The 25,587-nt window shown below is 41.6% G+C and overlaps 1 protein-coding gene across 1 annotated transcript in view; it reads left to right on the forward strand.

Moving 5' to 3' along the window:
- LOC115597797 (proline-rich proteoglycan 2-like) overlaps positions 1 to 11,910 on the forward strand; it is a 114,478-nt gene extending 102,568 nt beyond the window's left edge. The window contains exon 4 of the mRNA XM_030444372.1: positions 11,852 to 11,910. The gene's annotated coding sequence lies outside the window, so the exon portion shown is untranslated. The remainder of the gene's footprint in view (positions 1 to 11,851) is intronic.
- Positions 11,911 to 25,587: the final 13,677 nt, after the last annotated feature.

Consider the following 25,587-nt stretch of genomic DNA (forward strand, 5'->3'; position numbering starts at 1 on the left):
CTTCCAGCTTCAAACTGAAATAAACCATATTGGTACAAGCTGTACTTAGCATTAATTTTGTTGTTTTTTTTTTTTTTTTTTTACTGAGCACTCCATTAGTGCTGCTACATCAATTTTGGTAAGGAACGCACTACAAGCAAGTACACATTTAATAGGAAATCCAGAAATATTCAGATATGGCTGAAGCCAGAAATCTTTATTACTGCTGCTGACATTTCCATCTTTAAAATGAAAGAGAGACCACATAATGAAATGCTTGTGTTCACTTAGTTCTCATGATAAGATTTGGATCCTGTTGTCCAGAAAATCTCATGGCATTTCCAGTTTATGTTGCTCTGCATATTATGCTGCACGCATGGGGAGTTGTTTAACCCAGAAATGGAAAGGATGATAGTGGCCCAAGTGGTTCTGATCTATCCCATGTCATGCAGGAGCAGTTGGCTGTTTCTGGAAGAAATGATCCTGAACATTTCTAATGTACTCCATGTTCTGTGAATGGGTGGTGCTTGAAATTATTATTAAAACAAATGAGTAATGAGTAATGAGTATTAAAGCACATGTTCTCTCATGTCGACATGACATCAATGTTATCATGGTGCACTTGAGAAAAATCAACAGTTTTATTAAAAATATGCCAATCCTGGGAACTCCTAACCTTTATGGAAGGCTAGATATAAATTACATTCATTAATCGTACAAATTAACCATTTTAAGAATAATATTAAAATTAAAGCAGCCAAATTAAAGAATAACCCATTTTGAGTGATTATAATTTTGAAGCATAAGTGCCTGTGACATTATCATTGTTATTAGAACACTTTGTGCAGCACATCTGTTCTGGAGGGGAAAGAGAGGAGGGGCACTCCAGCATATTATAGATAGTTAAGGAATTTCCTGCTCCTTTATCAGCCACTTTGAACTTCAAATTTAGAACTGTCTGGGGGAAAAGACTGGAGTAGGTCAGATCAGCTGGGAATCAGTAAAAATGGAAGAGACTTGTAGGAGCCTAGCAAAAAGCAGAATCATCACCTCAAAGAAAAGAAACCTACTCATAAAGTCACAGCTATGTCAGGAGTGTTTATTCACAAGCGTGGAAGCAGAGGAGGTCTCAGAGGAATTACCCAAGGGTGAAGGAAATAAGTATATGAGGTATTAACATTAAGTATTCTCTTCTGGATCAATCTTTCAAGCAACTACATTTTAAAATAATAATTGAAAAAACACAGCTCATAAAAATTAACCCTCCTACATGTGAACACAGTTTTAAGACCTAACTAGTTTATTTTGTTTCCTTAGCTTTGTAGTATTAGTTGGTTGCTAATAGTCTGCTAAAGGGAATAACAAGCCACTTGGTGAGAATAAAGTACATTTTCAGATCTGTTAACCACTAGACATCATTCAGCCACGAAGATCAAGTTAATCTAGGCAGTTTACACTGGGGTATTGAACATTTAGGTGTTTGAGACCAAAGCCTGGACTGAAGGTAATAACATTACACTGAAAAATAAGTGGGCCTTTTGCAGGAATCCAGTCAGACATCTAGGAAGAAGCAATGGTGATGAGATGCAAAATCAGGTTGGGGAGGGAAAAATGAGAGTTAGTACAAATGTTTAATTTCTCACCTGAAATGTCTCACTCTGGTGTTGCTGAACAACATCATGTGGCAAAAGTTCTGTTTTGAGCCTCTGAACTGTGATTTAGGTTTTAGACATTACCATTAATTATTGAAACTCAGAAGGCTGCAAAAACATCTTGATTCATTGGCAAACTGACAAACATATGGTGTGTTTTGCAAACCTCTAGATTTCTGCTCAGAGAAGGAGAACATTAATTGCATCCAAATTCTACTGGGAGTTCTGAAACCAGCCATCATTAACATTGTTAGACATCATATCTGAGAAGCTCAGTGCATTTTAAAATCTGAGTTAAAAACTCAGAGCTCTTATAAAACTTTTGAGAAGGAAAGTGCTGAAGTATATCAGCACAAAAGTATCTGGTGCTCTTTTATATACAGTGTTGGTGTATCACCAGATTTGCTGGTTGATAGATAGTCTTTTTGACAGGTTAATATTTGTCTTGGTAGGTTAGTGTTTGTCAGCACTTAGAAGTGGCATCAGAATCTGTTCTGTGTTGTCCTTGGGCTCCTACCAATACTGTTTTGGCAATTTGATTGCCAGTTTGACATTTGAAATCCTATGAACGGCAGAAATTCAAATCTTGATCCACAGAACAGAGAATTTAATCAACATTGGCAACAGGCCTTAGATGAAAGAGATTGTGTTATGGTTATTGACACAACCCAGAAAGCCTCACCAGACAGTGTTGCAATGCATTGGGTAGAAAATAAATTACTTTATTCCTCATCTAAGTTATGGTATGGTGGCTGTTGTTCTCCTAATGGAGAAGCATGCTGTCTACCCACCTCTCTGTCTGAGGATAGGTACATAGATGCAGCACTACACATAGACATGGAAGAACAAAGTAATTCAGGATATTTTGTGCAAAGTTTGTAGGATCACCATGCCCGGTGACCTACCCAGCAGGTTCACTGCATTAAACAAGCCGAAAGAGTACTCACCAGCAGCCATTAACTTGCAGGAAGGTTCTTCTGTTGTGGCATGGCTTCCAAATCTGGAGTGATGGGAGCTGTGATGTTCCTGACTTTAAGGAAGGTCCAACTGAGTGAGTGGCCTGTGCACTTTTCCTGTAGCCACAGCATGCAAAGCAAAGACTGCCTGTGCATAGCAAGCCACTGGGACAAGGCACAGAAGTATCCTGGGCTGTCCTGTGACACAGGGACCTGTCCCATTCAGCGGGTCATTCCCCAATATCAATTTGTGTTACTGCTTTCCCACTTTTAAATGCCCTAGATGACTGCTCTGTTTCAGATGGGTAAAATTCCTCATTGTTTAGCAACTTGTGCATAGCCCTAACAATTTCCCTGTTAAGGGCTATCGCTTCTCTCTTCAAGCCTTGTATTTCAGTGCCAGTGGTCAAAGTCCAGGAGCAAAGCAAGGCTCATTGTACTTTTGTGCTCACCCTCGAGAACACTCTTTTACAGCAGGCTTTGAACCTGCAACTGCTGGCTGGATTTCCCTCCTTTCATCTTCCATCTCCCATTCTTTATGTGTGTAAAATAGTTTAAAACTGAGCCCCAGTGTGCTTATAAAATGCCAGGTCATTGACAATAGTGGTGCTCATTTGCTGTGGTCAATTTAGTACTAATAAGCTGAAACTGTTCTGCGGGGATTCTTCTACATGGAACATAAACTCCTTTTCCCTCACTTACCAACACTTTCCTATAAAATGATTACAACCTAATAGTTTCCCCCCTCATTTTAGTAACCAGCCTGAATCCATACTTGTAATATTTCCCTCAGCAGCTCTCCCTGTAAGCTCCATTTCAAGGTATTGAATCAATGATTACGTGGTATGCAGTTCATTGAATTGTCCATCCTGGAAACCCAGCATGTAATACAACTCCTAATATCCTAGTGCTACAGTAAAAGTAGAATTTACTGCAATAGACTAAATTCAGTGCTCAGTCTCTTGGCTTTTAGTTTTCCTTCTTTTCATCCAGGTAATCTAAAACAGGTGGGATGTCTTCTCAGGTGCCTCCCAGAAATTCTAGGTCTGCACATGGGTTTCCTGACCCTCTGCAAATGCAATAGCTGTAGTGAAAAGGAGTTTTCATGCCTGTCTAAAGTCATTCACTCCACTCTGAAGATTGCAGCCTGCATATATTAATCACTGGTCACTGAACCTCTTTTGCTTTTTTCCTTCTCCTGTCCCTTTGTACAGTTGATTTCCCAAATTCATGTTCTTTATGCTCTTTTGTTCTTTTGCTTTCCTTGTGGTTCTGATGCTTCATATTGTATAAAATTGTTCTTCCATTCATGTTACTCTGAATCTCTTTCAAAAATGCCCTCTGTGCTTATTCCTATGCTGATCTGCTGAAATCCGTAGTAATATGATTTAAGCAGAACAGTAAACAAATCCCAGACACATGTAAATTTATGCAATTTATCCCCTATATCATTCTGGTACCTTGCTTGCACAAAGTATTACTTTCTTCTCTCAGCAAGTTGTATGTCTGGTACTCGTTTATATTTAACTGTGATACTGTATGCATTTTCACCAACTGCTGATCAGCTCTTCCTCATCATATGTTGTGTGTACATGAAGTCACAGCTCAATGGGTTTAGAACCTCTGGTTTAGTGGAATTAATATTAACAATCCAGTGTAAAGCTTTCCAGCAATGAAGTTACCTTGTCTGATCTCTCTTTTACAGTATGAGTGGCTCTCTTGTCTGCTTATACAGCAGAAAGAGAACTATATCATTCCCTGATAGAATGCCTCTTGCAATTTTATCCCCAATAAATTGAGTGTGTGACATCATTAACTTCCCTCACGTTCTGTGTGACCATAAATAACCACCAGTTTCACAGAGAAAATGGAGGAAGCACCATCTTTATGGCAGGGTATGCATTGTTATGTATTAAAAAAAAAAAAAGGCAAAAAAAAGAGGACTTATTAATTTTATATTAATTACACTAGCATTTTAACAATAACATAATTGTCCTTATGTTTTCCTCAGCAGTAATCAGATTCCTTCCTTGTGATAAACTACCTGGCCTTCAGCCTCAGAGCTTATCCACTTGGGAATTGAATTATTGCTTCATAAAACAGAGGGTTGATTATATAATCACTTAATTAAATGTTGTACTCAGTCATTGCCGAGTTATTCCTGAAATGCATTTGGCAATCGTACTCACTACGCAAATTTAAACATTGGAAGAATTTTTTTTTTTCAGATGTGCTTCTTTAAAGGTTATTATTTCCAGTGTTCCTTTGTCTGTGTGGTCTGGTTGTTTTCCATGTGTCAAGCTCACTCTTAATCACAAAGGAGATGAAATGCTCTTTGTGTTCCTATCTGACTTGCAGATTGCAGTCAGATTCTTGCTGGTATAATTTTGAAAACATCTTTCTTGCTTCTGTTTGCAAGAGCACTTGGAGGTAAAGAGTCTGCAGTCACCTATTCAGCAGCTCGGTTCTGAGCAGATATTTAGGACCTCAGCTCAGCAACCACTGAAATTACAATAATGAACTGTGCAACAGACCTTAGAAAGGAGAAATGCAGCATTAGCCACAGCCCCAGGTGAGTCCCCCCTGCAGACATGCACCAGAGAGATACTGAGGGTCTGTGCAGGGCACCCAGCTGTGCATAAGAGAAACTCTTGGGTTCTGCTGTATACAGACAGCATCCACACCTGTCTCTCTATCTGTCTTTCAAGTTCCTGTGGGAGAAATACCAATGCCAGCGTGCTTTCATCAGGTACAGTCCATCTGATGTAGCTCCCAAGACCACAGGGGACATCACATACGCCCTTGTGAGCTCCTGCAGCCTTCCTCAGAGCTTCATCCTGTCAGGCTGTGTGGCTTTACCCTTCAGGGACTCAGTGACAAGGAACATAAGCAAAACATAATCCATGAGTCTAGGCTACTAAATTACATGTACACACACAGATTAAGAAGTGAAAGGCAGGTTTATGAGGACAACAAATGGAACATGCTCACTTATAAAACTTTTCAGTTTTCTTGTTTTATCTGGATATTTTTTTCAAGCCTTAGATAATAGCTGCAGTGCAGAGCTCATCAACAAACTGTCTCTGCTTTAGTATTTCCATCTTCCTGTCTGTTCCTGTCTCCACCTGCCCCTTACATTTAAGCATGGTTTCCTCACAGGCTAGGGTGACCACATGCCATGGACATATGGTGTAGATGCAAAATTACCAAAGAACAGTGGACAAGGAAAGTACTAAGCAATATTTCTTGCATGGAAGTCCCATAGTCTTACCAGGATTGGTTCAGTTGTTCATTTTCCCTAAGGTCTATCACTAAACACAGCTGTCGGTTCTTCCTCTCCTACCAGGAGAGGGTGGATGCTAAATTCACTAAATTTGTCAAAGTGCATAAGACATTGTTTGTTTTGGTTTTTCTGTTTTTTTAAGACAAAGTACTCTGTCCTTTTACAGCTTGTTTTTTGCCCTGTGCTGAGAGGCACAAACCAGGTAATCCTACCTCTTTTTTTTTTCATTATTGTCACACTTTTCTGTATATAACCCTAAGGTCTGACTCAGTCTCCTGCCATCTTTAAACAAGCCTCTGTTAACATCCAAGAGAATAAGATCTGATCAGTGCAAAGAAATAGGGCAGAAAGCACAGACTGGGTTTAACTTCATTTGTTTTACTGGTATAAAAAGTGAACACAAAAAACTTTGCTCTCTGTTCCCATCCCTATCAGAAACAGGGTCTGGAAGGCAGTAATTGTGAAACAAAACCAGAATTTCCTTGCACATATTCATTTTACTTAACAATAAGCAGGTACATCCACTGAAATAGCACAACCTCATTACTGAATTAGAGTCAGTATCCCTCTCTCTATTTCTTAATTTAACAAAATTTCTTGTGCTTGTGAGACTGTGACCAAGAGCACACACACTTTTTTCATTAAGGTGAATCAGCCACATTTTGGCTAAGCATTGCCCTGTTTCAAATATATTTTCCCCTTGATCTTGTCTAATTATTTCCACAGGATTAACTACTTTCTATTGTGTGTCACTTTCCTCTGCAGGAAGCTCTGTGCTGGGTAGTATGTCTTCTCTTATTATGCTTTGCTTAGAATATAAATTGCTTTTCAATCAGATCTTTGCATTTCCAACAACATCTTCTGTATTGCAGCAGGTGCTTTCCCAAGCGGTTACTTGTATGGACTCTAATGGGATGTCATCTGTTTATGCAGCCACTTTGCTGCCAAATATGTAATAGAGGAATTTTCTACTAGCAGAAGCTTCTGGTAATTTTTTGGTTCTTTAGAGGCTGAGACTTTTTATGTATTTTTACAGAGCCAATTTCACTGGGCTTAAATAAATTAAATTAGGAAGGTTTTAAAAGTCCTCTGGAAGCTTTATCTTAAACCTCTTCCCCTTCTTCAACTTGGCTTCATGAAAGGGGATTTTATTTCTGTCCTCTAAACGCTGAGAGACTGAAAGGCAGGAGCTTAAAACAAGATAAAAACTACTTTTTCACAGAACTATTAACTATGGATTGAAGTGCAGTCCAGGAATATAGACAGATTCAAAACAGAACTACACAGATGCCTGAAGAATCTGTGGTGGCTTTGAAATACAGCTGATGTAGGTGCAGCTTCTGGTTGGGTAAATTCACTCTGTCTTTCTGGCAGGAGGAGGATAGGCTGGGGTTGCCTGTTGCTGCTCTGGAACTTGAGTTCTGCAACCTCTGCAGTCCACACTTTGGACCAGAATTCTGGGCTGGGTGATGTCTCAGTGTACCTTGAGGATACTGCCTCAGGAATAAGGACCTGTCTGAGAAAATAATGAGTAGAAAAAATGTTTAGGGAAGTATACAGGTGAACATATGGGAGGTGCTTCCAGACACTCCAGGTGCCTGTTCTGCCAGAAAAAAAAATGCTTCTACCTTGGTAGAGCAAGCATGGCTGTTGAATAAAAGCAGGGTCTGCTCTTCTCTAACCAAAAGGTCCACAGACTTGAGAGCATTGCTGTCCAAGAGGAATGAATGGTTTGTCTGCTGTTGGACATTTCTTTCTCTCATGGACTTGAGTTTCTTTTATTTCAGGATATAAACTTTCTGGTCCTTCAGTTAATCAAAGCAGTGAGAAGCAGCAGTGCTGAGGCTGTGGACTCTGCAGCACTTCATTTGTATGACTGGAGGCAATGGGACAACTGCTCCCAGTCTGCAGTGTAAAACCCATTTCCTCAGCAGCAAGCAAAGATGTGCAATTCCTCAAAACTCTAGAGTAATTTTTTTAATAGTGTTGTTGCTTTTTTTACAGTTTCCACAAATGAGGAGATAACTTTCTTGTTCTGTTGGGATTGCTTGCTTCTCATCCTGAAGAGTGATACAAAAGACAACCAAAAAAGAAAGGAGAATTTTCCAGGGAGGATGAAAGTTAGGCGTGGGGTGGAACAGAAATAACAAGAGAACTGTGCCTGTATGCCTCTATAGTTTCTTCTTATAACAAAGGGAAAGAGTTTAATTTGTTTGTGACATGATGTCAGCAATGACTATTTTTCTCTTTCATCTCTATGCTCTGATGCTAAGTTTCCTGCTATGCCGAATAAAAAACAAAATTTACTCAGACTCCACATGAGACTTTTAACTGCTGCAGATAAGTTCACAAACAGAAAAAACAAACACCAGTTCTCTGTAGCACTAGATACGAATCATAGAATCATAGAAGAGCTAGGGTAGGAAGGGACCGTAAAGATCATCCAGTTCTAACCCCCCTGCATGGGCAGGGACACCTCCCACTGGATCAGGTTGCTCAAGGCCACATCCAAGCTCGCCTTGAACACTTCCAGGGCTGGGGCATCCACATCTTCTTAGGGTAACCTGTTCCAGAGTATCAACACCTTCATAGGAAAGATTTTTTTCCTATAATGTTCAGCCTAGATCTCCCCTATTCAAGTTTGAAACCATTTATGCTCTTTTTAAACCACATGTAATAGAGGAATAAGCATTTTCTCTGTACAATGGAACTTAAAAATGCAGGGAAAAAAGTATCCTTTTTCCATCCAGGACATCCAGGACATCACTATCTCTCTCCCGGCATGGCTCCCAGAGATCCAAGGCTGCTCATACACATTTTATGCTTCCTAGGCTGTTGTGACCTGTTCTACATCAGTCCCCAGCAAAGCAGAGCCCATGCTGACTGAAGGGAAGGCAGGATTGAGATGAAGTGCATAGCTCTAAACTGTGCAGGGGCTGATAGGATGACCACAAGGAGGTGGCAGAGGGGATGCCATTGGCACTGGAACCTGCGTTGCTCAGAGAGCCCTGGGGACACCAGTGCCAGCAGGAGCCCTAAGGGCTCCCAAAGAGCTCCCAAAGTTTGTGTCTTCACTCAGTGTGCCCACCTGCATTAAACTGTGTGTGTATTCATAGCTAATTCATATCAACTAATTTGTAGCTAATGGATTCAGGGAAATATTGAGGGATGTTAAAAACTGAAGCATTTCAAGGCATAATATGAACCCCAGCTACACTAATATGTGAGGGACTGGGAAAAGCCACCCTGTAAGCAGGGTTTGGGTTTGATTGTACTTTGCTGCTGCCAGGCTGATTGCACCTGGATTGAATTTCCTAGTGCTTGAAATTTATGCTTACATACTGGATTTGTACTTGAAACCAGAGTGTAAGGAGGGTCTTAGCAATAAAAATAAAAGAAATATAGGAGGCAATGACGTTACTAATTCTTTCACCAAAGCTTTAGGCTTTTCTGCTCTGCATCTGCCTTTGTTCATACTCATGGCTTTCAGGAATAACTCCACTTGATCTTAACTGAATTAAACAAATAAAATATGTCCTAGAAAAATATTTTGGAATAACACCTTTCTTCCATCTCACTGTTCTCTCTTGGAACAGTGACTTCCAAAGATTTTAATAAGCTGTGACACAACAGAGTACAATGGGACACTTGAAAACATATTCCCCTTAGTTCAGAGACAGAAGTTCTTGCTGGATGGCCCTCAAAAACAAACTGAATTTTATTCTTTGTCTTAATTTACTGCTTTACCTTGTAATGATTGGTATTTCAAATATGTGGTTTTACCTATTTATAAATAAAAGCGAAGGGAAACGACAAATGTGTACAATTTAGTGTTAATAGAAGAAAGGCAGTTCTAAAAAACCCCAGATGGTGGAGCTACTTCATTACCAGTGACAATACATTGCCTGAGCTTTGCTTCACGAGTTCTGCAGAGAATAGAGCAGCAGCTTTGGAAAAGTCCCCACGATTCTGCCAGCAGATCCCAGATCTCGGCTTTCGTGACTAAAGAATATAAATCACTGTTCACAATTTTGCTACAAGTTTTTTCCCAGGCAAAAGTTCTGACTCTTCAGTGCATATTTGCACTCTCTTCCAGAAAAAAATACTGCTTACCTCCTCTTTTACTACCAACCCTTTAGTGCACTATATGTAGTACATAGTGGTAAGCAATTTATAACACATTCTGTAATGACAATATCGATACTTTCTGCAATACCTTTCTTCAATATCAGTTTTGAAGAAGTGCTAAGATCCATTAAAGTATATATTGATTTATGCTTTAAAATGCACCATAATAGGATGTTTTTGAATTGAAGTATTTTCTGAAAATAATTTTGTAAATGTGCAGACACGTCCTACTCTGAGCTACAGGCTCCCACCATGGCAAGTTAACTGCAGGTGTTCCTAGTGAACCAAAAAGAGATAAAATCCTTACGACAAAAAGGGTCAAGGCAGGCTCTCCACATGGTCCAAAGGTTTTGCTTAGCTGGGTGTAGGTTTTGTCATAGAATCATAGAATTATTTTGGTTGGAAAAGACTTCTAAGGTCATCAAATCCCATGTTGGCCTAACTCACTGCAAAGTCCATCACTAAACTACATCCCTAAGAGCCACAACTACCTGTCTTTTAAATCCCTCCAGAGGCAGGGACTCTGCCACTTCCCTGGGCAATCTGTTCCAGTGCCTGAAAACCCTTTCTGTAAAGAATTTTTTCATAATATCCACTCTAAACTCCCCCCTGTCACAACTTGAGGCCATTGCCTCTTTCCTATTGCTTCCTACCTGGGAGAAGAGATCCACTCCTACCTTGCTACAACATCCTTTCAATATTTTCACTGGGTATTACACTTGAAACACTTACAAAGCAAACATATGAGCAAACCTCACTTTTATTAAGGTTGAATAGTGAGGAGCTCTGTACAGGTGAGCAAGAACCTGGGAGCCTGCAGCTGTCCCACTCCTTCTATGCCAGGAGCCCTAAAATCTCAGTGTCCTGCCAGCAAGGGCTGTACCAGTCACCCACTGGGCTTGGCAGTGGCTTTCCTGGGGTGTCCAGGAATGTTGAGTCCTTTTCTCTTCCTCAGTCTATCCTCTCCTGCTCATCAGGAGGAGAAGATGGGGAGCCATCTGTCCAGCCTCTGTCCCTCCACCCCTGTCATGAAACACAAGTCCTCCAAGGTCAGACAGGGTGGAGGTAAACACCGTATCATGGGGGTTTCCAGAGGACCAGCTGAGATATCACATCACTCTGGCAGCTCCCCAGGGGCATCCAGAAAGCCTGGGGTACCTTCCAGTGTCATCTTTAGCTGTATTAGGATTTATATAGTCATTTAGGGGACGGGCCCAGCTGGCTCTGGGGATTGGATATGGGATGTGAGCTTTTCATCTCCAAATCTCCTCACAGCTGCTGAGTGGGCCTATGGCATGTATGACATGAGTGATGGTCTGAGGAGGAGACACAGGTTCACACTACACACGTGCATACATGTTGATAAACACCCATGCAATTAGCACTAATTGGCACTCCCCTTGGAAACCACCACCAAGCAGATGGGGACCGAGCACCATATAAGCAAGCCCAAACTGCTGTACATTTCAATAAAACTTGGATATTTGTCTTGAAAAATCCATTTTGGAGCTCTTGGGCTGATAAGGTTGAGCTGTGGAGCCCACTTCATGTCTTCCTTTAGCATCAACATTTGGAGAATCTAGTAACTGGGCAAAAGAGGACTGGGTAATTTCTGTTGAGCTTATAGGGCAGATATCTGAAAGTTGCCTACTTGCCCCTCAAGTACCTTGCCATGTGTATAAAAATTAACAAATATTCATGTCAATTAAAAATAAAACAAAACACAAAGAAACATGCAAAAAACCCCAAGCAAGCTACCATAATATTCTGATATTTGGAGACACAGAGTACAAACTGTATGTTAACTTTTAAAATGCCATCCTTTAAAGCACCTACTCTATATTTTTATCTAGACTGTATTTCCATGACATGATGAAGAAGCCAAAGCCATCAGGCTGTTTCTTTTCCACCTCAAAGCTCATTGTGTCTGGACTTCACAACTCCTTTCTGCTGAACTTCCCAGAGCTTCCCTGATCTCTCCAGCCCAGAAAACACATTTCACTTCAAAGGCATAATGGACAATTTGTTAATATTTTGCTGTTGGTCAGAAGAAACCAGGTCTTGCAGTCTGCTGCTCAGGACAACAGGAACTCTGCCCAGCTCTTGCTACATTGCAGCAGATGCATTTTCTTGGGTGTTGATTTGTTGACCAAACATACCTGGTGCTCACCTGGAGATGGAGCCAACAACTGTTCCTGAAACTTCTTCCTGGCCCCAGCAAGGTTTGGCCCTGGCTCCCTGTGAAGAGATGCAAAATGGCTCTCAGGCATGGAAGCACCAGGCTGACTTTGGCAATGCCAAACCCTCCCACCTCTAGTTGTGTTTGTTGTATCTCTGGGCAAGAAGGACTACATGAAATACAGACAGAGCATCATTTGTGGATAGATTGCCCACTGGGGACTCCCAGGTCCTATGTTTTATCTGCTGCCCCTCCTGCTCCTGACAGCACTCCTTGGTCAGGTCACTTCATTTCTCAGTTCCTTCAGTCCCGCTCCTGTTCCATACCAGCGTCGGGTGTAACAGCTCGGAGCTTTTTGCTGTGTGCAACATGATCCTATAGTGTCTGACACAACTGCACACCAGGGAAGAATCTGACTACTACATCTACGTATACATATTTTAAAATATTTATTATTATTGCATTTGATATCATTTCAGTTTCCATTATGTTGCTTTTCAAAGGCAATTGAAGTATATTTTAAATTAATACCATTAGTACCAGCAGCTAACAATCCTATACAATGTAGCATACAAATGTGGTTAAGAAATGTCCTTAGTTCATGTAAGGTGAAGGTTAATTTTAGAATGCAGCAAGAGTATCCGAGCCATTGAAGTAGTATGGAAAAATGTTACCAGATGAGAAATTGTTCAAAATAAATTAAAACCATGATTTCAGTCATGTCTTTTCCAGACCACTTTGATACTAGACTATATTTTTCTTGTCTGTATTCCTGCCAGAGATTTTCATTGCAATCATGCTCATTTCCAAGGAAATAATTCCTTCTTAGGTTAACAGTAAGGACTCTTTCTCAAGGCATGTGAAGGTACTTTGTAAAAACAAAACAAATCTGATCCTCTGAAAAAAACCCATTCAGCTTTGCCATTCTTTTGTGTTGATGTATAAGATTATAGTTACTGCTGATGTAACTATAATCCACTATATTGTAATGCTGGTACAAACATAGCATGCTACATTGTTTTGACACTTCTGGATGGGTTTCTTCAGTTCCTTCTGAGGTTTATTATGCCACTGTCAAAACAGCTACTGGTAGGAAATTTTATGACTTGTGTGACAAAGGATGCGGTGCCCCAGAGATGAACAAAGAATGGGTCAGCTACAAGATAATCCATCTTTCCCCCTCTGGACTCCACTCCCCCTTCCTCCTCTCCTCAGAAAACTTCAAGGCTGTGCCACAGAGCAGAGAGCTGCTGCAAGGCTCAGGGTTACCTTAATAGTGTGACACTGTGCTCAGTACCTTCCCACACCTCCATCCTTGTGAGGATACTCCTGATGCAACTGCCATTTGCCATCTCTGATTTAGCACAGTCAGCATATAGGAAATTGTGAAAAATAAAGCTGCCTTTATGTGAAAAACAAAATAAAACTAGTTTTATGCTCTACGTTTTTTCTTTTTTCTTTTTTTTTTTTTTTTCCCCACTGATTTAAAAAGGATGGTAGATGCTTTTTGAAACCAGGGCCCAAGTTCATCTGCTGGAATATCCTGGTTGCTGAGAGACAAAAAAAAGGCCATTTTTTAAATCACCTTTGTAGAAATTATCATCATCCCATACTTTTTTCAGTACTAGGCATGTCTGTTAATCAGCACCCACTGAAAAACCTTGTCTCAGGACACAGCTTTTGTTCTAATAGAGAGCCCGGGCACTTTCCTGAGCAAGGAAGAAGTCTTCCCTTGACTCCCCTGGGCAGCAGCAGCCTCCTAAAAGATCCTGTGCCTTTCCTTTAATTCCTTGTGTTTGTCTTCTTGACTTGAAAGTACTTTAAATACAGAACAGCCTTGGAAAGTATTGGCCAAGGACATTGTTGTGAAGCTTGAGCTTGTAAGAAATACTCCTAACTAGTCAGCAAAAAGTACCTGTGTCCTGTAATGCTTTCTTGCCTCTCCTCTATTTACATATATCAACAAATAGCTTGTGTGGGAAAGCCAATCAACTACATCCATGCAATAATTATAGCTACATTAACCACTGCCAGTCAATGTGCACAACTTCAAGCAGCTCTCTGCAACCTGCCCCTTCATGGTCATTTAGGATCATGAGGGTGATGGGAGGGTTTCCCGTCCTACACAGGACAGTTCAGCAGAGCAGGAAAGACTCAATTCTCCTTCACTCTCCAGCCACAGACAGGTTTTGACCATGGAACTACTAGTTCATTTTCTCTATTTTCTTCTTGTTGCGCTCTGCCAAAATGCAATTAGACAAAGATGCTGCACACAGAGCCCATTCCCTGCCAGAGGGCACTTCCGAGGAGACAGACAGTGTGTGTGTATGTTGAGGTTGCTCCAGGAGTTAAGACTCAAATGATGATATAAAGGGAAACATGTTGTGTTAAGAATTGTTATGTGCTGCTTTGAATCCATCATTTTGCATGCGCTCAGTTATTCCCTGGGTGGCTTAAGCCTTGGCAGTTATTGCCTGCATTATTTTATCAAATTAAATTTGACTGAGGGGAGGAGAATGAGGATAGGGGTATAATGAGATTACAAGTCCTTGTTTTCCCCTTTTACTCTCCCATAGCTTTTTGGCTACAGTGCCATCACTCCTGATTCAGGCAGAACCCATCTCGCTGTCTGTTGCCCAAGGCCCTGTGTTTGCAGCAGCTGGGGGGGGCTGGTGCTGCCGGGAAGGTGGGTGCATTGAGTCAGGAGCTGCAGGACTGAGCTCTGGTTTTAGCATTCTGGTTTTTCCCATCTTCGGGTGCTGGGTGTCACCTTCCCAGTGAAGGGATGATGGAAAACAAAGAGCTGTCACTGGATGAACAGGATGTGGCAGACTCTTAATGGCATTGCAGAGATGCTGTGATTTTCAGAAACAGCAACTTTAATGAGTGCTGAAGAAAATGTCAGGAAGATTGAAAATTAGGTTTCATCTCAAAAGATGTGGAGAATTTGCTGAGCACAGGAAACTCTCACTTATTTTATTTCTGCAAAGTCCCAAAGAAGTCCTCACAGGCTCAAGGTTCAAATTAGCTGAAGTAACAATGTTTAGTAAGTCAAAAATCAGGGTAGACAAATGGCAAACATAAAAAAAATTCACACACTGGAACTAACAGTTCGATTCCTCATATATATTATTGATTCTGTATACAAAAAAAAAAGATGGAAAATCCAATGTACAGCCAGGTTTCAAGGACATCAGGCACTGGACCAGCAGTGGCAGTGAAGACCAGCTCCTGTACAAACCAGATCTTGCACTATGCTGGAAGAGAGGATGGAGAATGATGTTCACTATACTGTAATTTCATTGGATCTTCTTACAGTCTATTTTCACTTTGTCTTGCACTGTCATGAAAAAGTATGTTAGCAGAAAAGTTTGCAGACATTTGAGAAAGACAATTTGACCTCACTCTCCCTAAATGTGAAAGGTAATCCATACTTGACGTATTTAACTTGCTGGGCATTCTCTGACCCTATGAACTTATGCAAAAAGATTACAAATTTTTTGTTATTAAATATTTATGCAACCAATAAAAAAAGTATATGCAGTTACTCTAGGCTATGATTTCTTGGTGAAGAGAAAATCTTTATTTTCAATGTACAGATCAATTGCTAGCTGCCTGCATTCAAGTAGAAATATAGTATTGCCAATTACTCAATGGAAAACTTACAAGAATTGTGAAGAACCTAAAAAGAAAGAAACTCAAGGCTCTAATGAAGTCAATCTGAAGTCATCTGCTTATAAAAGCTACAAAACATAATAGGGATTAGTATTTTCTCTTTGTAGAACTACATGGTCACACTGTAATTCACAATTAAATTTCAGTCAATTGCTCAAAGGTCTTCAGCAGAGGCTGAAGATTTTATTACCTTCCAGAGGATTTATCTGTGAGAGAAAATTGAATTGCATAGTATACAGTCTGGTACTCCTATACTTATTGGAGTCACCTTTCCATTTCTGGAGGAATCTTCAGTCCCCTGACTCTTGGACATACTTAGCACTTCATTTTCATCCATCCAAGCTCTGTTCCTAATAAGCAAGCTTAACAGTATCTGTGCATATGGATTAGATAGATGGAACTGCTCATCTCTAACACTCAATCCAATGTCTACTATAGAAAGCAAAGGAATGCCCACTGATTCTGTGGGGAGCTAAATCAGTTGCAAATCAGGGTGAAACTGGGGCAGGTGGGAAACAGTCTTGCAGCCTCCAATGTATCCAAACACTTGGAGCTGTTGCTGTGTGACTGCTTGAGACATTTTCTGAACAGACATTTTAGACCCTCAGCAGTATTTAAGCTCCCAAAGCATTTTGAGTATCTGGGACCTTTCTGAAGGCAGGGGAGTTGACCACAGGATAAAATGATACTTATTGCCATAGATGCAATTCTCTCCTGCTTATGGTTTATTCTTTAGCCTTCTGCAAGGTGCCAAATCCTTCCAAAATGAAGGAGATTTAACATACATCAAGAAAACATACGTCCTGGCTATACTTCCCTCTCTTCAGCATACCCCTGCCCAAGCTGACTTGTGAGGGAAACTGAGTACACCATGCCACATGTTATTCATACAATGTCTTAGGTCATCTGCACAAAGACTTGATGTGAACATTTTCATACTTTTCCTAAAATTAACTGGAAGCCAGTTCTCTGTATTTTAATATTCCTTGAATATACACATGCCAGGAAATTCAGTGAGCTGTGTGGGATACAGTTACTCTTCTGTCCTGACACTGGGACAGTCTAATGGTTACATGAATAATTACATTGAAGCTGCAGAATGAGAATTGTATAAAACAGAAATTAAAGCAGATGGAGAGTATGACTCAGCTCCTCTCTGCTCCACTCCCCCCACATCTCTGAATTACTGTTTTCCCCTAGAAGTGCTTTTGATCTGAAGTGCATCTATAAAGACAGGACAAAAGATTAATATTTCTTCCCCTGTGAACAGAGGTCTCTAATCAGACTTTCTGTCAGTAATGGCATGGGCAGAGGAGCTAGCAGATCTAACCATGGGAGATTTTTTCACAGATGTGTTTGCATACGGATTCCTCACCATCCTCCCGTGGCTGTATTCTGCTCTTGGTTCCTTCAGTAGAGGTCTACAGAACTTGTTTGGAAATCACTGCAATATCTAAGATTTACATCTCTAACTCAGAATTGGTTAAGAACCATGCACGCTCTGTTAGAAATACTTTTCTTTGGATTGCACCAAGAGATGGATACCATTCCAACCCCAATCTTAGTCCTCCACCAGTTTCTGTCTCCAAAGATCCTGGTGTCAGTGAGGATCAAAGGAGGCTTTGTGTTTTTTTGCAGGCTTTGTATTTGGCTACAGCCTCGGCGTTGCTTCAGAGTTGCACAAAGACTGGACCCATCACTACAGCTGTTAGCAGAGCACCATTGCCCACTTACCATGAGGAGTGCCTTATTGTCCTGAAATGGAAAGGGGCTCCTATTCCAGCTGCTGATGTCTCAGACACCAGAGAACTTTCAGTAAACTTTCAGGCTGCTTTCTCCTTTAGTGATGTCATTCAGCATGACACCCCTACAAGCTAATGTGTTCTATGCAAACCAAGGCCTATTCAGTGAAGAATCAGGGGACCAGATCCAATGCTCTTTGTCCTCCAGTTCAAAGCAAAATGTATGTTACCATGAAAACCAAAAAATAAATGTTTTCTCCCAGTCTGCTTCCCTAAAGTCAGAGATATTTCCCCGATCACGTAGTCTCAGCCCAAGATCGAACGTCTGGCTCCATCACCTAACAGATCCATACCTTCTTTTTCATTCTGCTCCGTGCCCATCCTGTTTATCTCTTTTGAGCTGCATATTGTTTCCACTTTAACAGCTCCTGCCAGCTGTTTTCTTTTGGTACCTTTTATTGCAGATAGAATTTCAAGGGCTTCCAGGGGGAAGCTGCTGAAAGCACTGCAGCTCTCGGACTCACTTCAAAGCAACTTTCATCATTTTTCATGCGCTCTTTTTAGGACTCCTCTTCTGTTCTTTCCCCAAAACAGATTCTCTCAAAGATCACACTGGGAGATAGCACTATTTATGGCACTTCACCAGGAGACATCATGTTTTTTGTCTGATTTGGACACATCCACTGTCCTGTAAAGGTTAACAACAGAGAGGTTTCCTCCCCCTCTCACTTGTAGTTTGTTGTTGGTAGGATTTTTTTCTCCAGAGGAACGGGTGGGAGAGAAGGTTACTGCTGGAATTTAGCTGCCAGAAGCCTCAGGGTCATCTTTAATTTAGTTGAGCCTCCCATCATTAAAGAGATTGTAGCTTCTGCACTGGACCAGGCAAACTCATCCGTGGGAGGCCCTGGCTTCACACCAACGCTAATTGTGTCTGAATTATTCTTACAAGCTGCTAAGGTTTGTTGCTGAACTTAGAGGAGAGATAGCCCATCAGTTTTGCACTGATCTCAGATGGGAGAGCAGGAGGGAAAAGAAAATTCCTGCCTAACCCATGCCCTTTGTCCAGCAGCCTGCCATCCTCCCCAGCCCAATGGGTACAGGGCAGGACTGCTACCCTGAAGACCTCTCAGCCACATCCTGAAATGTGTTGGAGGGAAAAAGGACAATAAGTCTTGAAAATAAAGCGTTAAATGGTTTTGTTGGATGGGAAAGCCATGATCCAGCCGTGATATAAAGGGCTGTAATCCTGTGAATTCAGTGCAGGTAAACTCCTCTGGGGGTAATTTCAGGAAGACCAAATACAAATGAGGAAGTGGTTGGAAGAGCAGCTTGTGGCACCACATACTGTTTTATGAATCTTCTTGAGTGGCATAGCACAGTTTGAGATACTCAAGTTTAAAAATAAAGAAGCCACTGTCTAGAGGTTTGCCTATTTAAATCCTAAGCTCTTCTGCTTGACAGGTTTTCTAAACCCTCCTGAACAAGGCTCTGACCAACCTGAACTGTCAAGCTGGCCCTGCATTGAACAGGAGGTTGGACTAGGTGACCTTCAGTAGCCTCTTTCACCCCAAACTTATCTGTGGTCCTATGAGGACTTCCATATCCTAGAAACCCCATCTAAACCAATAAAATTCTCCTTGAAGAACAGATGTTCAAAAGGACAAAGAATCATTTCCCCTGTTTTCTTAGTGGCCAGGTATCTGTTGCAAATCTGCCTTCCCTCTCCTCTCCAAACTAATAACACCATTGAAAAGAGAGGGAAACAAGGGCTGTCTTGGCATGCTTGCAAGGGCTAGCACACTATGACCATTAACATGGCACAGAAGGTGGAAGTAGCAATGAATACTCAAACCTCTTTGCCATCCTCTCCTATTGTGCATCCAGCATTTAATAAGGTGCCATTAGCTGAGAGCACAGTCCCACGTTCTCTTCAACAAACACAGCTCAAAGCATCACAGGAAATACACCCATCCACTCCCTGCAGAGCCAAGGATACAAGACTTCTGTATTTTGTGAGGCAAAACTCTGCAAACACCGTATCCAGTCATGACCTGGGCCAAGGCAGGATTTTCTGGGTGCTGTTATTGCTCACTGGTGGGCAGGACAAGCTGCTCATAGGTTCTGCTTCTTCTCTTCTCTGAGCTCACAGTTGCAAAACTGCACAGTTATCTCAGCTGGAGGCACGGGTGGTGGCATCTGGAGGTGCAAAGAGCACCTGGATGAGCTTTTCTTCATACTTCTGCACTTAAATCCATGATTGCTTAATTGCCCATCTTTCAGTCCTTGTGTCTGAATTCTTAAATAAATAAATAAGTGGAAAACAACCTCTATTTGTCCCTCCTTGTCCACTATTCCAACAAATGAGCTTAGCAATTACAGACCATCTTGTTGTTATAGCTACCAAATGTTCCTGAATTATATTGCCCACACACCCAAGTGGAAGACTGCCAAACATATCATGGATTTTTTTTTCCTTAAGCACAGAAGGCTGAAGGGCATATTCAAGTTAGTTGCTGGATTTGTGCCTTTAGAGCACTTTCTTCAAGTCATTTGATAAGCAAAGGCAGATCTTTTCTTGAGTTATAGCCACAAAGACTGATATAGAAACTTAAGCTGAACCTGAGATATTTGAGATGGTCTCCTGGATGTTTTCTGACATGGAAAGGGGGTGTGATGGGATAAAAGGGATTAATTTTAGAGGAAGACTAGCAGGCTTCATAGGTATGGAACTCCTGGGCTGTATTTGAAGCTTTCTACTGAGTTGCTTATGACTTCAGTTAGTGTCTCTCTGGATCAGCAACTCCACTGATATTACTGTCTTACAACCTGTTTGGTAAAGCAGTTAAAAGATTTCACCTCAGAATTTCAAACTGTGAAGAGTTTCTATCATCATTGCTAGAACCCTGAGAACTGCATCATTTTAAGGTGGTTTTTTGTGTTACATAAACAAAAATTCCTTAAATAAACAATATCTCTGGGTACACAGTGAACCCACAATTTGCTGTCCTTTTACCAGCCTGAAACAACCTACTCCAGAAGCAGTGGTGAACATTTGGCTGAAAAATGCTTTTCTTGCTGTATAATCCCTGAATACTTTATAGGATGTAGATTACTGCAGCTCTTTTCTTGCATAAATAAACAGCTATGGGCAAAATATTACACAAAAATTGATGAAATTCACAGAAGCTATGAGCACACATCACAACTAATGGAGTCTTTTCCCAAGGAAAGGCAGTAGAAGTATCATACTGGAAAATCTATCACATCATTGGACTATGAAAGTTGTAAGAAATATTCTAAGATGTAGTAGTATATTAAAAGAGGTGGCCTGTGGCAATTGTAGAGACTACAAGAACTTGTAGCCTAAGGCTTACTCTGATTGCAAGGAAAAATGATCTTGTCTTCAATTTCTCAAGATACAACCCAAATGCCTTACAAATTGGTCACATTCCATTTAACTCATATTAATCTACATCATGTTGCCTGGGGGGGTCAAAACTATGTTTTTGTTGTATTTTTCTTTTTCTTCCCTCTAGACTGTATCTCTTTATTTGGCTGTAAAATATGCTGAAAGCTGTACAAGAACATTAAAAATTATGCTTCTCATTACCAGCACACCCAGTACAATAATGCCTACACAATCAGGCTAATGTGCTTTGCTTCAGGTTCATGTAAATCAAGATTGTGGATCAGACCCTTTTAGCTGCATTAGCACAGTAACAGAATTTGGTCAAGGGAAGAAGTCTTATTGGATATACTTTGCTTTTTCCTACTCAGAAGATAGAGAGATCCCTGAAATACACCAACAAGCTCAGTAGCTGTATAGAGTCACTTTACCAAGAATTTCTAAGACTCTTAATGCAGACCATCCCATAATTCAGCCTCCAAGGAAGTGTCTCTAGGACTGGAAGATAAGCACTTTTCCTTTAACTAGCTTCCCTGTAAAGCATGCAAAGGATTCGCTGAAAGCTGAATTTAATGCTTCAGACTAATAAGAAAGGTGTTAAGCCATTTTAAGATTAAAATGGGCATATTTTTTATGCTCAGGGAAAAAAACATGCTCTCCTTCGTGCCAGTGAAAATAGAGACAACTTCTGAACTCGTAATTTGGCCTATAAATATTTGATACCAGAAGGTCATCTTCTCTGCATTTGCTGAAGAAAATGCTGCTTCTGGGTATACCAGATGGGATTTCTCTCTGGTACGGTCAGAGTAGCGTGGCCAGGACAGACCTTCACAGTGAAAATCTGAGACCTCACACATGGAGGTACCACAGCTCACTAGTGAAGACTTTGCCCAGAAATGCACAGTTCAACTGTACGTGGAACTGCCCGATTCAGCCTTGGTGTCCTGATGTTTTCAGGTCCCCTGTCTGTGAAACCAGTCCCCGGAAGACCCTGGCTCAGGAAGACATGCTTCAAACCATCCCTGTTTAATCAGATGCTTAGAAGTGATGCTGTCCTAAACTATCCCTGTCAGAGGCCCTTCTCATGCCAAAGGGCAGTCCTGGTGTCTTCTTTCCATAGCTACCCTTTCCATGCCTCTGCAGCCTGGCAATATTAGATCACTGTTCTCTATTGCAGGGGGAAGGATTTTCATGGAGGTGAATCCAGTTAGGGTTCACTTGCATGAGCACAGCTCTGAGGATGTGCAAGCATTCCCTTTGAGGGCCCCTGGGGGATGAAAGGATGGCTTCCCTGGAGGTCTGTGGAAACCCATTCACCTGGATAAACCCCAAGAAACTGATAGTTCATGGACAGGCTCTAGCTTGTCCTTGGAGGGGTATGCTGAGATGCTTTCAGGCTTTGCACACAATTAACAAACTCATGAATGAGCCTCCCCTTACATAGATCACGGGCTCACATTTGGCTCTGTGTGGAGGTGAGCACCAACATGAGGCTTAGTGGGCACGGTGCTTTGTGAGAAGTGATCTGCAAGGACTCAGTGCTGCTGGGCTGACCTGCTGGCTGCAAACATACCACCAAAACCTCATAGGCATTATTATGGATTTTTTATTACACAGCTCAGGGCAAATAATTGACTTCAGGAAAGGAACCTGAAAGCACATATGGATTCAACACACTTTCACTCTCCCTTGTAAAGGCCAGCGTGACTGAGTCCCCAGTCATCTTCCTGCACACCAGTACAGGGAAGAGGAGAACAGAACCAGCCTTGTCATCTGCACACTCAGTCCCCTGACGCCACAAGACGTATTTGCCTTTAACCCAGGCAAAGGTTTCACCTGCTCCCACTGCTTCTTGATAAAAGAGTCGGTGCGTGAAACCGATGCCACGGATCTGAACAGATGCAGAGAGGAAAACGGGAACAACAGCAAACATTATGTTCCTCCCGGAGCGGTGCTCCTGTCGCTGCCCGTGCCACATCTGTGTTTTTGAAGGGAAATGTCATAACATCGCTAATCAATAAGAAGAGTGACAGGACCATTTGTCAAGAGCCAGCCAGGACTGCAGCTGTTGCAGTCATCCTCTCCCTGGGCTCGGCGATGAGAAGGCGAGGGAAGGAGCCGCCGAGCCGCCTGCGGCAGCCACTGTGCGAGGGCAGCTCCGGGCGGGCAGCTCGCTGGGGCTCCGCGCCAGCCTTGCAGCAGCCGGGATGAGGGAGCGGGCAAAAAGCCTGGCAGGAAGTATAGAGTTTCGAACAATGGGATGTAAAAGACACCAGACGCCCTGCGAGGGAGAGACGGTCCTGGGTGTCGGAGGAGTCTCTTGACCTTTAATCCTGAGAGCGCTGTTGCATATGCATCACGTTTGAACTGCAGATGTTCCTCGCTGCTCCGCCGGTCAGGGCGGTGAGCGGCTGATCTTAGAGAGGAGGCTCAGAGAGAACTTAATGAAGACTTGAAGCTGTGGGTTGCAATTAAAATGGCCGGGCAGTGTTAGCGTAGGGGGGAGGTGGCCAAGCTCCGGCAGCTGCTCTGCCTGCCCTAATGGCTGAGAGGTAATGGCCGTGCTGATAGGCACAGCTCTCCTCCACAATGAGAGCAGTCGGGCATGCAGGGGGGATGTTGGCAGAGGTGACAAAACTGAGCTGCCCTTTCCCACCCCATCAAAATAATTCTTAAATTAGGAAATTTATCTTAATCTGGTGGTCCATTTGTGGGTTGCGCTGGTGCAGATAACGCTTCACCACTTTCCCCTAGGCTGCCCTGGCCAGTAAATAGGAAAAAGAATAAATATCGATGTAGTGAGACATGGGGGAGCAACCCTTCTTTTTCAGACCGCAACCTGCATTTTTCATAGGCAGGTGACCCTGAACATGATCTCCACAAGGAAAGAAAGCTGTCTTCTGCAAAACAAATCTGTTTCTATGTTCCAGAAAACACTTTATTAAAATAAAAGCCACATGTCACTTACTGAGTCTGTACCCAACTATCAGGATGCCTACGGGCTTAAAATGATACAGGCAGAAGCTTGGAATAAACTTGTGAACTATCTCCATCAAGGTATGTATATAATACTGTTCTCCAACTAAGCTGCTGAGTTCATCAGTAAATGCTGTTTAACGGGAAGGAGCAGGATCCTCACCCAGTGTCACCTTAATGGCAGCTAATGCCACCGGAAAGCTGTCTCCTGATACTCAGTTTCAGGCTCTCATGCTGGTGCTCAGCAAACTAGAAACAAAGTATTTGGTTTGTAACCAAAGTTTCTTCCAAGTGGAAAGTGCCATTTTTCTCTTATTCACAGTGTTTTGAAAAAAAAAAATTCAGTTCTGGCAGTTCTGTTTTTTCCCAGTACTTCTTGTCCCAAAACAAAGCATTCCCATAAGGTTGAAGTGGCCCATGCGAACATTTCTGAAATGGAATCTTTTCAGTTTTCATTTGGAAATGTTTTTTTTTTCCCACATGCAATTCATTATTATTATTTTAGCACAAAAAAAAAAAACCCACATCGACAAGCTTTCAAAGGGAAATCCTTGGACCAAAATGGTTTGGTTTCATAACAGCAGAAAGTTTTGATTGACCCAAAGTAGCATTTTATCAGCCCCCCCATTTTGCACAGAATTTTGCTTGCACACAAATGTTTCCATTCAGTTCAAGAACTGGGGAAAAAGATATTTCCACACACAGAAAGATCTGCTTTACCTCGATCTTATGAGTCCTTCTTGAAGCTGGTTCTCCTTCCCTGGTTCTCCAGCTCAAGGCTAGAAGCCAGCAAGGCTTTGGCAATGCCATCCACAGCAACCATTGCTGGATTTCAGCCCCCTGCAAAACCACTACTGTTGAATTGCTGGCCCTCACAGCCTCCACCAAGGGCAAATTCATTAAAGTCAGTAGGTCTGATCAGAATGCATGAAGCACTGAAGAAATAGCCAGGCTTGAGAGATAATTCGTCAAAGTGTTTGTCGTTTCTCATCTTTTTAAACATGCTGCACATCTTCAGGCATCTGAATTCTGGCCCAGCAGTCCAAGAAGTGGTCACATAGAGAGATGAAATTTTGAAGAAAAGGGGTAGGTCAACAAGGTTGAATTCATTTTAAGGAATGATATAGCTTTCATAATAATATATCTACTGCCTGTAATTTATAACCCATGCTGCCATAATGCCCCTGTATCCCTTTTTGGTTTTGTGGTTCCAGTCCAGTGAAGAATTTCAGCATACACTTTGATTGACTGAGCAGATGGTAGCATTGTTTTCCCTTAATGTAAACCTATTATTTAATATAACTGTTAGTTTTATTATTTTTAACAGAGTACTAGTGACTATAAAGTTTAATTGACCTTTTTTGCCAATAAATAAATCATTGCTGGTTTCAGTGGGGATTCCAGTTTTATCTGCCAATAAAAAGCTGAAGGAAACCTCTTAACTACACTCCTTCCTCTTTCCTTTCCTCTTTCATCTCCTTAAGCCCCTTCTTATGAGTGTCCTGGAAGAAAAAAAAATATCCGGAGATGGAATTAGCACCTATGTATGTGCATAAGTCAGGGTTTACACCAGTGAAAGAATTAGAGTTTAACTTGGCCACATGGTAAATT

The sequence above is a fragment of the Calypte anna genome, chromosome 2 (assembly GCF_003957555.1).
Source record: "Calypte anna isolate BGI_N300 chromosome 2, bCalAnn1_v1.p, whole genome shotgun sequence".
NCBI classification, from domain to species: domain Eukaryota; kingdom Metazoa; phylum Chordata; class Aves; order Apodiformes; family Trochilidae; genus Calypte; species Calypte anna.